Source organism: Thamnophis sirtalis, unplaced genomic scaffold, assembly GCF_051295495.1.
Source record: "Thamnophis sirtalis isolate CommonGarterSnake01/CBP01778 unplaced genomic scaffold, rThaSir2_p1.2 scaffold_15, whole genome shotgun sequence".
Taxonomy (NCBI): domain Eukaryota; kingdom Metazoa; phylum Chordata; class Lepidosauria; order Squamata; family Natricidae; genus Thamnophis; species Thamnophis sirtalis.
In genome coordinates this window covers 19,567,309-19,582,346 of record NW_028261395.1, presented here as the reverse complement: position 1 = coordinate 19,582,346, position 15,038 = coordinate 19,567,309, and the positions used below count along the sequence as shown (strand labels likewise).

Sequence of the window (15,038 nt, the reverse complement as noted above, 5' to 3'; positions counted from 1 at the left end):
AGGGAGCTTGGGACACCACCACCCCAGGCATGTGGGGGGATGTCAGGACCAAAGACCCACCCACGGATGGGATTTGTTGAGGAAACAGCTTCGGCAAAGCACTTCAGGACTCCCTGATAATCCAGAAAATGGTTGGCAGCCCCTTTGTGTCATTTCTAGACTCCGTACCCTTTCAAAAGTGGGTTGGTGAAAAAAACAAAACCCTTTCCCCTTATATTGCATGTTCCTTATATTCGGAGGCCAGGACCCAAAACCCTGTGAATAGGGGCTGCTCCTGCCTGTGCCTTTCAAGAGCATCTCCCCCAGCCCACCTTCAGGACCCTCCAGAGTGACAAGGCAGGAGGGGAGCCAATGCAATGCAGGTCTGCTCATTGGCCTTGAGGTGGATACACCCAATCCTCGCTTCATCGGAAGGCCAGCAGGCCACCAGCCCAGGCCACAAAGTGGAGGCATCTAGCCAGTAATACCTGGCTTAGTGTTTTGTCTCTGAGAGAAGATATGTTACACCAAAGGAATATCTATCCTTTTGCTGCCAGGCTGAATCTAATAGATGATGATGGTGATGATGATGATGATGATGGATGATGATGATGATGGATGATGATGATGATGATGATGATGATGATGATGATGATGATGAAGAAGAGGAAGAAGAAGAAGAAGAAGAAGAAGAAGAAGAAGAAGAAGAAGAAGAAGAAGAAGAAGAAGAAGAAGAAGAAGAAGAAGAAGAAGAAGAATTCAGCAGGGCTTCCTTTGAGCTCAACTGTCAGACAATTTTTGGAACTAAATTGAATTTCAAGGGTTTCCTAGACATGGATTCTATTGCTCTGCTCCTCTCCTAAGCCAACCTGTGAGTAGAATAGCTTGCACCTTCAACCCACTTACCCTCTCTAGCTCTAGATCAACTGGCATCCTTCAGAAGCTCCAGTTGGCCATGCCAAAGGCTCTGAGGCCTGGGAGGAGAAGGGGGTTGAATATCAAGACTTCCACATGACATCACCTTGGCTGGCTGCTGAACATCTTTATTTTTTAATCAACATCTTTATTATTAAGGCCCAGTTCCTTAATAATCTGGCAGAGTAGGTACTGCTTGAAGGGTGCGCAATATATTGTGTGTCGACTCTTTGCTACACTACACCATCCTGATTACAATAAGCAACTGTATTCATTACTCGGTATGTATCTCCAAGAAGACAGGTGACATCACATACAAAACTCATTTATGATGTAACCACTGCAACTAGTGTATTTGCTAGAATTAAGAAAAGTTTTAGAGATGGTCATTGTTATATGCAATCTATTTGTCGCTGAATCTTCTAACAACTGATTAAATACTATCTTCTATAGATTATTTTTTATCCAAAGAAGAAAAACTCAAAAGTACTAAGTAAAAACCAAGTGCCCTACAGGACTGGAGATATTCTGTGGGTCAAAGTAGATCAAGAAACACTTAACTGAAGAACCAGGAACAAAGAAATGTTGATGTTCACCTGAATTATCATCCCCAGCACCACCATAACTGGGGCAAACAGAAAGAGTGACTTCCAGACAAAAATCTGTAACCTTTGCAAAAAGAACTTGATCTTGCTTGGTTCCAACAGTCCAGAATACATTTGGTCATACAACGGAATCTTTATCCTCTATCTGTGTGTTTCCATCTCCACCCCTAGAAAGATCAATCTGCAAGTGGAAAACCAAACATCAGACAGACATATCTGCTCTACCCTTACACACCTAACTACTAGCTATTGATGCTGCATGGGAGCATTTGCATCTGTAGGAGGAAGGGTCATAGTCCAAAACAACATTTCTCAACCTTGGTCACTTGGAGATGGGTGGGCTTTGATTCCTCAGCCATCATAGGTAAAGCATAGTTGACTGGGGAATTCTGGGAGTTGAAGTCCACCCATCTTCAAGTGGCTAAGGTTGAGAAACACTGTCCAAAGGAAGGTTCGTTCTCTCAAGATGAAAGAAATGAACAAAACCGTTGATTCTGCTTTCCTTTACTCTTGAAGAGACTGAAAACAGGAGAAATCCAGTCTCTTCCCTTGATTTGCTTTCTTGCTTCTGCTATTCAGCTGTAGAAAGTGCTCTCTGCTGGCTGATTTGGGGGGGAAACACTTAAAATAAAGTTACAAACTCAAAAACAAAACAAAAAAAAGCCAAGTGACTTTGCTGTGGAAAAACCAGGAGGCCACTTCACACAGGGTGTCCTAAAATATTTTAGGTGTCTACATGAAGAAAGGTTTAAATGGCTAAAAATGACAGAGTTACCCAAGTCCTCTCTGCAAAGCTATAAAGAAAGGCTCCTTGTTAAACACAGACTTTAATTAAACCAACAAGATAGATAACTTGGTCTTAAGAAATATTGAAACTAGTGTATTTAAACCAGGGGTCTCCAAACTTAGCAACTTTAAGATTCGTGGACTTCAACTCCCAGAATTCTCCAGCCAGCTGGCTGGAGAATTCTGGGAGTTGAAGTTCACGAATCTTAAAGTTGCTAAGTTTGAGGACCATTAAACAGACACAAAGACCCACAGTGCTCTATGTTCCTTAGATTTCCAAAGCTGCTGGCTAAATTAAAGTTGTAATCTTTAAATTCAGATATCCTTAAACATGCACAGATTTCTACAAGAAGAACCATCTGTCTTGGGAGGATGCTTTGGTAATAATTATTTTTTAAATGACCTGACATGAGGTTCCACCTATTCCTTCTCCCCCTGGGCATCACAAGTTCCCCAAAGGGCAAGCATAAATGGGGGCCATTCGCTTTGCGAAGACGTAGCTTGATTGCAACTTGGTTTATGTGTGAACCTTTCAAAATCCCGGCGATGCAGATCCACTGGCAGATTTCTATTTTGAGATCAAACATAACTCGCCTAAGAGGACAACAGGGGAAGCCAAGTGAAGTCCACCAGGACAGTTCTATTTATAAACTGGATGCATGTTGAAGGGAGAGGTATGTTATCCCTGAAAGGGGGAAGAAGGCTTTGAGGGAGAGAAATATGCCTTGGGCCACCTCCACCAACAACAAGGGGGCACCTTCATTCACTGGGGCAAGAGGGGGAAGTACAATACAATAGCAGAGTTGGAAGGGACCTTGGAGGTCTTCGAGTCCAACCCCCTGCCTAGGCAGGAAACCCTGTACCATTTCAGACAAATGGCTATCCAACATCTTCTTAAAGACTTCCAGTGTTGGGGCATTCACAACTTCTGGAGGCAAGCTGTTCCACTGATTAATTGGTCTAACTGTCAGGAAATTTCTCCTCAGTTCTAAGTTGCTTCTCTCTTTGATTAGTTTCCACCCATTGCTTCTTGTTCTACCCTCAGGTGCCTTGGAAAATAGTTTGACTTCCTCTTCTTTGTGGCAATCCCTGAGATATTAGAACACTGCTATCATGTCTCCGCTAGTCCTTCTTTCTATTAAACTAGACATACCCAGTTCCTGCAACCGTTCTTCATATGTTTTAGTCTCCAGTCCCCAATCATCTTTGTTGCTCTTCTCTGCACTCTTTCTAGCGTCTCCACATCTTTTCTACATCGTGGTGACCAAAACTGAATGCAGTATTCCAAGTGTAGCCTTACCAAGGCATTATAAAGTGGTATTTTCACGTGATCTTGATTCTATCCCTCTGTTTATGCAGCCTAGAACTGTGTTGGCTTTTTTGGCAGCTGCTGCACACTGCTGGCTCATATTTAAATGGTTGTCCACTAGGACTCCAAGATCCCTTTCACAGTTACTACTGTTGAGCAAGGTACCACCTATACTGTACCTGTGTATTTCATTTTTGTTGCCTAAATGTAGAACCTTACTCTTTTCACCATTGAATTTCATTTTATTAGATAGTGCCCAATGTTCAATTTGTCAAGATCCTTCTGTATCTTAAGCCTATCTTCTGGAATGTTGGCTATTCCTGCCAGCTTGGTGTCATCTGCAAATTTGATGAGTTCACCATTTATTCCCTCATCCAAATCATTGATGAAGATGTTGAAGAGTACTGGGCCCAAAACAGAGCCTTGGGGTACTCCACTGCATACTTCCCTCCATGAAGATGCAGTTCCATTGAGGACTACACGTTGAGTGTGGTTGGTCAGCCAGTTATAAATCCATCTGGTGGTGATGCTGTCTAACCCACATTCTTCTACTTTATCTAGTAGTAGGTTATGGTCTACCTTATCAAATGCCTTACTGAAGTCCAAGTAAACTATATTGATGGCATTCCTCTAGTTCACTAATTTTGTCACATTATCAAAGAATGCAATAAGATTAGTCTGGCATGATCTGTTTTTGACAAACGCATGTTGGCTTTTGGCTATTACTTTGTTTGCTTCTAGGTGTTCGCTAATTCGTTGCTTGATTATCTTTTCCAGAATCTTCCCTGGTATTGAGGTCAGGCTGATAGGTCTGTAGTTTCCTGAATCTGGTTTTTTTCCTTTTTTTAAGATGGGAACCACATCAGCTCTTTTCCAGTCCTCTGGCAGTTCCCCGGTACTCCAGGATCTCTGAAAGATATAGTTCAGTGGTTCTGAGATCTCGTCTGCCAGTTCCATCAGAACTCTGGGGTGTAATCCATCCGGCATTGGTGATTTGAACTCATCTAGGGTAGACAGATGCTCACTTACCATTTTCCTCCCTATTTCAACTTGTGTTCCTAAACTGATTTTTGTGGTGCTGTTTTTGATAGGTTGGACTGTTTATCCCTTTGTGTAAAGACAGATGCAAAACATGAGTTAAATCGTTCTGCTTTCTCCCTGTTGCTTGTTAAGGACCAATTGTTTCCTTAACTTTTTTTCTTGTTTTTAACATGTTGGAAGAAGCTTTTTTTGTTATTTTTTACTTTTGTGGCAAGCCTTTCTTCATTGTGAGCCACTTCATCTTTACATGCTCGGGCTATTTGCTGATATTCTGCCTTAGTTATGGATCCAGGCGATGGTGAATGCCTCTCTTTGGGAGGGCTTCTTCCCACCGGCATTGAAGATAGCGGTGGTGAGACCCCTCCTGAAGAAGCCACCGCTGGATCCAGCCATTTTGAACAACTATCGTCCAGTCTCCAACCTCCCCTTTATTGGGAAGGTTGTTGAGAAAGTGGTGGCCTCTCAACTCCAACGGAGTTGGATGAAGCCGATTATCTGGACTCCTTTCAGTCTGGATTCAGGCCTGGCTACAGCACGGAAACCGCTTTGGTCGCACTGACCGATGATCTCTGGAGAGCCAGGGATGGAGGTCATCCCTCCATCCTAGTGCTCCTTGACCTCCCAGCGGCCTTCGATACCATCGACCATGGTATCCTTCTGCGACGGTTGCGAGAGGTGGGGGTGGGAGGCACCGTTTTCCGGTGGTTCTCCTCCTACCTCTCGGACAGGTCGCAGTCGGTGTTGGTCAGGGGGGCAGAGGTCGACCCCTAGGCCCCTGAAATATGGGGTTCCTCAGGGTTCAGTCCTGTCCCCCCTCCTGTTTAACATCTACATGAAGCCACTGGGTGAGATCATTCGACGGCACGGGATAAAATACCATCAATACGCGGACGATACTCAGCTGTATCTGTCCACCCCGTGCCAACTCAGTGAAGCGGTCGACGTGATATGCCAGTGCCTGGAGGCTGTCAGGGTCTGGATGGGGGTTAACAAGCTTGTGCTCAATCCAGACAAGACCGAGTGGCTGTTGTGTTTCCCTCCCAAAAATTTGGTTAGTATTCCATCCCTCAGGCTGGGGGGTGAAATTTTATGCCCCTCAGACAGGGTTCACAACTTGGGAGTCCTCCTGGACCCACAGCTGACTTTAGAACATCATTTGTCGGCTGTGACCAGGGGGGCATTTGCCCAGGTTCGCCTGGTGCACCAGTTGCGTCCCTACCTGAACCGGGAGGCACTCGCAACAGTCACTCACGCCCTCGTGACCTCAAGACTGGACTACTGCAATGCGCTCTACATGGGGCAGCCCTTGAAGAGCATTCAGAGACTTCAACTTGTCCAGAATGCAGCCGCGCGAGCGATTGTGGGTGTACCTCGATACACCCACGTTACACCTATCCTCCGCGAGCTGCACTGGCTTCCAATCGGTCTCCGGATACGCTTCAAGGTGCTAGTTATCACTTATAAAGCCCTTCATGGTATTGGACCTGGGTACTTGAGAGACCGCCTGCTGCCAATTACCTCCCAAAGACCCATTAGATCGCATAGGGTCGGCCTCCTCCGGGTCCCGTCTACCAGCCAATGCCATCTGGCTACGACCTGGGGGATGGCCTTCTCTGTTGCAGCTCCAGCCCTTTGGAACGAACTCCCCACAGAGATTCGGACCCTCACCTCTCTCCCGGCCTTCCGAAAAGCCGTTAAAACCTGGCTGTGTCGGCAGGCCTGGGGTTGATGAGTCCTCTTCCCCTCTCGACAGGTATGGTTGTTGGTTATTTTAAATACGTGTTTTGTATTGTATGTTCCCTTCCCCGTTTGAGTTGTTCGCCGCCCTGAGTCCCTGCAAAGGGAATAGGGCGGCATATAAATAAAACAAAACTTAAACTTAATATTGCATGGTCACTTGCCCCCAGGGTTCCTGTGGCTTCAACACCTTCTATTCATTTCCTCTCTGTTAGTGAGAATTAAGTCCATTATGGCTGATCCCCTTGTTCCCTTCTCTACTTTTTAGGAAACAAAGTTGTCTGCTAGGTTTGTTAGGAATCTGTTGGATCTTCCACTTGGTGCAGAGTTTGTTTCCCAGTTGATGTCAGAGTAGTTAAAATCCCCCACTACTATTGTGGTGTGCTTCCTATATATCTTACTTAGCTGACTAGCAAAAAGTTCATCTACTTCCTCTGCTTGGTTGGATGGCCTGTAGTATAGACTTATGGCAATGTCATTTCCCCCTCCCAACATTTAATATTGACCCAAATGCATTCAAGATAGTTCTCATCCTTACTACTCTTCCGGCCTTCCGCAAAGCGATTAAGACCTGGCTGTTCTGGCAGGCCTGGGGCTGTTGAGTTTATCCAGCCCCACTCTAAGTTGTATGTATGTTGTGAAATTTTAATGTTTGTTCTTTTAATTTTTTATATGTCCCCCCCCCCCATTTTTATCTGTAAGCCGCCCAGAGTCTCTAGGGAGTGGGCGGCATACAAATCCTAATAAAACCTAAAAAACCTAAACCACTCATTTTAATTGTTCCATTATTCAATTAAAGCCTTGATTGATCAAGGAAACTCTGGCCAAGATCCCTCTATACTTATTCTGGAAAGGCAGACCTGGAAAGGACCAGAAGGATCATTTTGTTCAACTGTCTTCAAAGTTCAGGAAAACTATCCATGGGGGAGGATATGACTGTTAACCAATGTCTTCCATAACAGAAAGTACAGGTAGTTTTCTCTGTGATTTGTATAAAATCCCCAAATAAATAAGTAAAAGCAAAGAAACTATCCTGACTAATCCTATGCTAACCTGTTCTTCTTCCAAGTTTTTTGTCATTTATATATACAATTTTACAGAGGGGGCGAGTGGGGGGAGAGAGAGAGAGAGGGAGGGAGAGAGAGATTTGATTGAGTCTGTTTGGCTTTTCCAGAGCTCAGCCATCCAATTTTAGAACACTGTTTACATCATTTTTTATTGTTAATTTATATAATTTAGAAGGCACCTGATTACAAATGTCTTTGAACAGATTAGTCTTTAAAAGCAGGGGATGGTGAAAATTATAATAATAATAATAAATATGAAATCCTTCTTGGCTTCATCTTCTGCTTTCATAATATTAAAAGATTTTGTGATATATTTTTTTTAAAAAAAAAGCCAAGTGGCACTTTCAATTAATGAATAAAAAATGACGATGCCAGACTGTGAGCCTGCTTGTGCCTTTTTACTGGAGATAATAAGCTCTATGGTCTCCTACAGAAATCTGCCTCCTTCCAGTCCTTGCTTCTCCCTGTTTCTGATTGGCAAGACTCGAAGAAGGTCAATGAACTGCCCAACCCTCCCTTGGAGATTGACAGCATCTTTCTCTTTGGACCTCTAGCCACAAAAGAAATGCACTTTTTTGTGCTAAAATATTGGTCTGTGCACAATGCATATCAAAGACATGTCCTCTTAAATCAAAATTTTAGAAAGATTGCCCATTATAAGATATAAAGAAAAGTCTACTTGCTTTTAGTGCTGTTATGGCACATATGAGTCAAATCTTAGAATAAACTGGGAATCTTGCATTGCTGTTGGACTTAATTAATTCTTCCCTTTCTTGTGTTTGTGGTCATCATTCTTGGGGGTAGGAAGAACTCGGCCTCCAAGCCAGCCAGTCAGAGTAATAATTCAAATTCAATTTTAAAAGATATAAAAGTATTTGACCTACTGATTCGGGGCCATTTGCCAAAATGAGTCTGCTGGCTTTAAAATAAATGGCCTGGACTACACAACTCACAGGTTTCCCTCACTAAAAAAAAAATAACCATGAAGTTTCACATCACATTATATGTCGTTGTAGAGATCAAACCGTTCCTCCATTCTTGTCATTCCCCGAAACCAAGGAAGACACGCAGGGCAACTTTTGAGCAGTTTCCCTTATTGTACCTTGCCTAAAAACACAGAAACCTTGCCAAACCAAGGGGACTACCCTGTTTCCCTGAAAATAAGACCTCCCCGGATAATAAGCCCAATCAGGCTTTGAGCACATGCGCTAAAATAAGCCCTCCCAAAAAATATTTATATGCATATGCAGCCGGTCCCTGTCATTTCCTGGGTGGAGAGGGGAACATGCCCGCTGTGCCCCACATGCACCTGCCATCCACGCAAACAGCCTCATGGAGGCCATTCCCGCAAACCCTAGTTACCGCGCCCTTTCTCTTGGCAATGCTAGGGCTGGCAAGAGTGTGCCTGAAACAGAAACAGAATATCCGGTCCTCTCTGGATCAGCTGTTTTGCAGGCTGTGGACTGAGGTTAAGGGGTCTCCTGCACGTCAATAATAAAAGACCTCCCCAAAAATAAGGCCAAGTACTTATTTCAGGGGGTCAAAAAAAATAAGACCCTGTACCCATGGGAAACATGGTACTTTCATCATTAAAGACGCGCTGTCAGGCCTGCAGCCATCTTTTCTTTAGGATCTTTGGCCTGCCACACTTTCTATTATCCTACTATGCATTTTCTATTGTAGGAAAATGGGAGGGAAGATTGTAGGAGTTAGATGCTATGTAGCCAAAACAAAAAAAATTCTAGAAAGCCAAGGTCATCCTTTCTCTTTACACCTCTGCATCTGACCAGAACTGGATGGGTGGAAGCTGCCAGCATGGCAGTGGAAGATTGGACCATGTGATGGACTTGTGGGTATGGGGCAAGATCTTGAACTTTCAACTAAGTGGGAAAAACCAGGAAGCTTTCAGATTCAGATTTTCCCATATGTGCCAACATGGCTCTCTTAATAAATTTGAACTTTGAGCAATATTAAGCCTTGGACTCTGATTTACGTTTGGATGCTATTTGGGACCCTGACATCACACTCTGAGAATTGCTGGGGAAGAGCCGTCGTTACTCTCTTCCTCCCAGCCAAATGATCTAAATGAGGGGTCTCCAACCTTGGCAGCTTTAAGACTTGTGGACTTCAACTCCCTGACTGAGGAATTCTGAGAGTTAAAGTCAACAAGTCTTAAAGTTGCCAAGGTTGGAGACCCTGATCTAAACTTCACTGTCTCTTACTGCTCTAGAATGTGGCTCCTCTCTTTGGGAATCCAGACTTCATTCCACCACAGTTCTGTACAACTCAATGGGAGGATTATGATAATCCCGACATACCTCTAGATTTATCTTCCTTGAACTTTCCCATCCCCAAATTTGTCTGTCTCATTATCAAACATCAGGAAACATTTAAGAACATCACCTTTGCCACCAACAAAGTACACTATGCCCTCCTCCAGCATACAGATTTTGCAGAAAATGTAAACTTGTGGAGCTGTTTACTTTGTGCTTAGGATAACCATAACTGAATCCTTCAAGTCAGCAAATTGCCTGGGTGCAGCAATGCTGGTCTGCCTTCACCTCAGTGTAATTTGAGGGTTTTCTAACAAAGCGTCAATAACTGTTACTACAGACATATTAGTTGGCCATACCCTCATTTTTGCTAGTTCCCTCTTTGCATTGTTAAAAATGACGGAGAATCCGGAAAGAAGCCTTGGGTGGTTTATATCCAGTGGTGGGATTCAAATAATTTAACAACCGGTTCTCTGCCCTAATGACCATCTGGGTAGGGGGGGGGCTCGGTGGTCATGTGACTGCATGGGCGTAGCCATCTCAATGTCACTCATGTTGATGGGCACTTCACCTTAGCTGTTACAATGTAATAAGGGTTAACCGGAGAGGCGGTTTTTGTAAGCAGGGCAATAAAGATTAGGCTAGAAACAACACCAGAATGTTTCCTTCTTGCCTTCCTTACAGAATTAGCCTTGTAAAGTGGGGAAAAACAACATATTTCTTCCAACAATCGCTTCTCTGAACTGCTTAGAAAGTTAGCAACCGGTTCTCCCGAATAGGTGCGAACTGGCGGAATCCCACCACTGCTTATATCCATCAACATTTTGCTATATTAAAATTTAAAACTGAGACATTTTAAAAAGTTTATTCCTTTGACTTCATGGACCCCCTTAATGGATTTTGAGAATCCCAGAGATCCTAAATCACACTTTGAGAATCGCCAGCCTTCAGGAAACTACACGGAAACTTTTGAAGCTTAAAACATCCAGGTTTTCATTTTACCTTTACAGAGAGTAATAGTCCCAGTGCAAAAGATAGATATTTCAGAATACAGCTAGCCCTTCACTTATGACCTCAATTGTGACTTGAACTTCCATTGCTAAGTGCTGCAGTCGTTAAGTGAGTTATGCGTAATTTTACTACCTTTTTTTGCCGTGGCAGTCAAGCGACTGTTCAGTGAATCCAATTTTCCCCACTGACTGCTTGTTGGAAGCCAGCTGGGAAGGACGCAAAGGGTGGTCATGTGACCCTGGACAGCTGTCATACCTGCCAGCTGTCAATCATCTGAATCACAATCAAGTGACTGCAGGGATGGTGCAATGGTCATGAGTGGAAGGACCCCATTGTCACTTTTCTCTTTCTTTTCCATTTTTACTTTGCACCTTTTTCACTTGCTTCCTATTTAACTTTCTTATCTATTTGTCTTGTTATTACTCTTTTTTAAAAGTATTTAATAAAAATCATTGCCAAAGGGTGAGTTTATTTTAAGGCTTTGGGTAAAATCAGTCCGTAAAGGGAAGGTTTTGACAAAATCTACGCAGTTAAACTTGCCATGTGTGTCTTCCCTGCCTGCACCCAGTTGACAGGAGCTTTTTGGAGAAGAGGAGAGGGAGAATCACTGAAGCAGATGCTCAAAAGCAGAGAACTGTATAGAGGAGATAAGAAAAATGAAACTTGGGCTGCTGTTTCCTCATAGTTTGCTGGGGAAAGTCGAATAGGCTCTGGGTCACAAGGTGCCCCTTAATTAGGCAAATAAACTAAATGCAAATTGTGCTGAGACACAAGGGCAGGTCCTGTTGTTATTGCCCAGCACAAAAAGGACTTTGCCTGTTGAACTTCACAGGCAAGTTGCCAAAAGCAAAATCTATGCTGCACAACAATCTAGGCAGCCTACTAAAAAGCAGAGACATCACTTTGCCAACAAAAGTGCATATAGTCATGGCTTTGGTTTTCCCAGTTGCAATGGATAGCTGTGAAAGTTGGACTATAAGGAAGGCTGAGTGCCAAAGAATGGAGGCCTTTGAACTCTGGTGCTGGAGAAGACTCCTGCAAGTCCCTTGGACTGCAAGGCAATCAAACTGGTCAGTCCTAGAGGAGATCCACCCTGACTGCTCTTTAGAAGGCCAGATCCTGAAGAGGAAACTCAGAGACTTTGGCCACCTAATGAGAAGGAAGGACTCACTGGAGAAAAGCCTCATGCTGGAAAAGATTGAGGGCAAAAGAAGGGGATGGCAGAGAATGAGATGGCAGGATGGACTCACTGAATCAGTAGGCATGATCTTAAATGGACTCCGGGGGATGATAGAGGACTGGAAGTCCGGGAGGAACGTTGTCCATGGGGTCGCGATGGGTTGGACATGACTTTACAACTAACAACAACAACAACAACATGCCGCACAACTACATTATGGAGATATCAGAAGTCAGAGAAACATTTTTTTTGTCGTTGTTTTGTTATTCATGGCCTGTGCTGAAGTACCTCCATTGCTGTTGCATCTTTATTCAAGTTCCATGTTCCGGCTTTATGTTGAGACTGACAGGCTGCAAGGCATGCCTTTAGATGTGGCTTCCACTGTTTGCTAGGAGATTGTTTTACAAAAGTAGATTTTTAAAAAACTTACTCCTTTGGCCTTGTTTTCCTTGTGAATTGTGCATTAGGAAGCCCTCAGCAAACCAACCCCCCCATGGCCTTGATGCTAAAGGATAAGCTTTTTTTCATTCATACTGTGGCATAGGAGAGAAGACACAAAACATTTCAAGCCTTACTCCACCACAACCCAACTCATCTGAAGCCTTTCTGAGCACTCAGACCTTCCTCTGCTACAGTGGAAGCTGTTAAAAATTCCAAGTCAACTAATGGAAACTCAGATCCAGTGTTCTGACCGAGGCTTCCCAAGAGCCTGAAGCAAACTCCTTGTCCCAACAAAAAACCCTGTTATTAATTTACTGTGAATTCTGCTCATTCACATCCAGCAAAGTCTTTCGAGGGAGGATTTACAGCCACAGACCTTATCTGGCTTGGAGAGCTGACAGGCCGGTATCTGCAAAACCTGGCAAGGAGTCTCAGAGAATCATGAAACAATTAAGTGAACTGTCTCCTGCAAACTCCACTCCCCTTTTGCTCCTCTTTCATTTCCTCTGGGAGGGCTATTCATCGTCCAATTCTGGCCTTACTCCCAAATCAACCTGTTCTTTAGCTGTTCCCTTCGTCTGGCAACTCTGCACATGCACACACTAGAAACAGGCTCCAGCTGTTCTTCTGCCTCACTGATGTCTGACTCTGAAGGCAGCTGCTAACTGATAACCTCAGACTCCAGGACTAGCCTATGTTACTCTCCAATCTCCTCATTTCCAAATCTGCTGCCAGCTCCAGTGGCCGCTGGCAGGCCACAACACCCAGCCTCTTCCCAGCCTCTTGGCAACCTGGTCTAGAAATCAAGTTCACAGGAATGTGTTACAAAACCTTTCTTGAAATATTATCTCTCTAAAACAGCCTGATGGGAGTCTGGAAAAATAAGTCACAAAGGAACTTGTCCCAGGTAAAAAATTTAAAGATGAAAACAACTGCTTCCCAAGGGTTGTCTTCTCAACATTCAGACCTCTCAGCCTTGTACATCAACCAAGGTCCTCAGCCTGAAGAAAAGCTGATCTTGGCTGTGTTTCTGTGAAAGTCTGGTTTCATCTTATTGATAATATACATGAGTTCATAACATGCTTCCAAGGGCACCACTCCCACAAGCCCAACCTGATGGTTAGAAGAGCCTCCCCCAAACATTCTGCAGTGGAGTTGAAATAAGACACAACAGAAGCCCAGAAAACGGGGAAGATAGCAATAGCGCTTAGACTTATATAATGCTTCACAGTGCTTTACAGCCCTCTCTAAGCAGTTTACTGAGTCAGCCTCTTGCTCCCTACATTCTGGGTCCTCAATTTACCCACCTGGGAAGGACTGAAGGCTGAGTCATCCTTGAGCCTGATGAGATTTGAACTGCCAAATTGCAGTCAGCTGGCAGTCAGCAGAAGTAGCCTGCAGTACTGCACTCTAACCACTGCGTCACCGTGGCTCTTAAGATGGAACAAGGCTCTGGTTTGGCTCTTTTATTCAAGAAGAAAAAGAAACTAGCTGAGCCTCAGGAACTTCTGAACTTTGCTGATGCGCCTGGTTCTCCTCCAAGATTGAAAGCTCTCCCTGGATCTCGTAAACAGCACTAAGCTCACCTAGGAATCCGAGGTGTCCTCAACTGACTGTTTCAGAAAGCAGAGATCCATTTCTCTGCCCCTCTGCAATCAGCAAAGCACTGAGGAGCTATAAGAAAATGATTACATAATGGATATCTGGAGAAAAGCCCAGCTGTCTCCACATTTCCAGAACAGAATTAATCATTTTTGTTGGAGGAGAAGGCTGAAGCCATGGGAGAGCCACCACAGCTCTACCATTCTTGCCAGACTCCGGACCAGCTGTTTCTATAACGACTGGAGCGGCTACCAGAGAAATTAAGAATATGGCTTGAGAACCTGCATGGTACTCCATGCGGCAAGAATTGCAGTAAATAAAAATATAGCAAAACAAAGGTGTTTTTTTAAAAAAAAATCAAAACAAATTAAGAAAATGAATTTTAAAAACCCTGATTTTTTTTTTTCCAGATCTGATGCACAAGATCGAACTGAGCCCATGAAGATGAGAACCAGGCTAACTTCTCTCCACTAAACTGGACATTTGTGTTGTGGCCTGCCAGCAGCTAGCAGAGCTGGCAGCAGAGTCGGACAGTGAGGAGGTTGGGGAGGAGCATGGGCCAGTCCTGGAGTCTGGGGAAGGCTTGAACAAGGGCTCTGCATTGGAGGCAGAGGGGGAGGTCAAGGCCATCTGGTAGTTATTTGCTGCCTCCAGAGTCTGACAGGCAGAAGAACAATGGGAGCCTGTTCCCAGTGTGCACATGCGCAGTGCTGCTAGAAGGCAAGAACAATTAAGAAAACAGGGTCGGCTTGGGAGTAAGGCTTGGAGATGATTGGCCCCTCCCATAAGACATAAAAGAGGACCGAACGGGGCGTGAGCTTTTGCAGGAAGCAACTAGTTCATCTGGTCAGTTCAAGCTTTGAAAAGTTCTGTTTGACTCTGTGCTAAGTTTGGCCCTACTCTGCATTTGGCTATTAGGTCTGTGGCAGTGTTCCCAGGGAAATAAGGTGGGTTTTTGTCAACATTCCCCTGAAAGACTGTGGCAACTCGAGCAGACATCTGTCGGAATCTTCACAGACTGTTTGTGAAGGCTTGCAGACGGTTAATGACCACAATTCATAGCCGTTTAAATAAAAGAGGGTTTGGGGGACT

General features: G+C 44.1%; 1 protein-coding gene across 1 annotated transcript in view; it reads right to left on the bottom strand.

Moving 5' to 3' along the window:
• Nucleotides 1-4,233: 4,233 nt before the first annotated feature.
• RHOBTB1 (Rho related BTB domain containing 1) overlaps nt 4,234-15,038 on the bottom strand; it is a 94,923-nt gene continuing 84,118 nt past the window's right edge. Inside the window, exon 11 of the mRNA XM_087702144.1 lies at nt 4,234-4,503. The gene's annotated coding sequence lies outside the window, so the exon portion shown is untranslated. The remainder of the gene's footprint in view (nt 4,504-15,038) is intronic.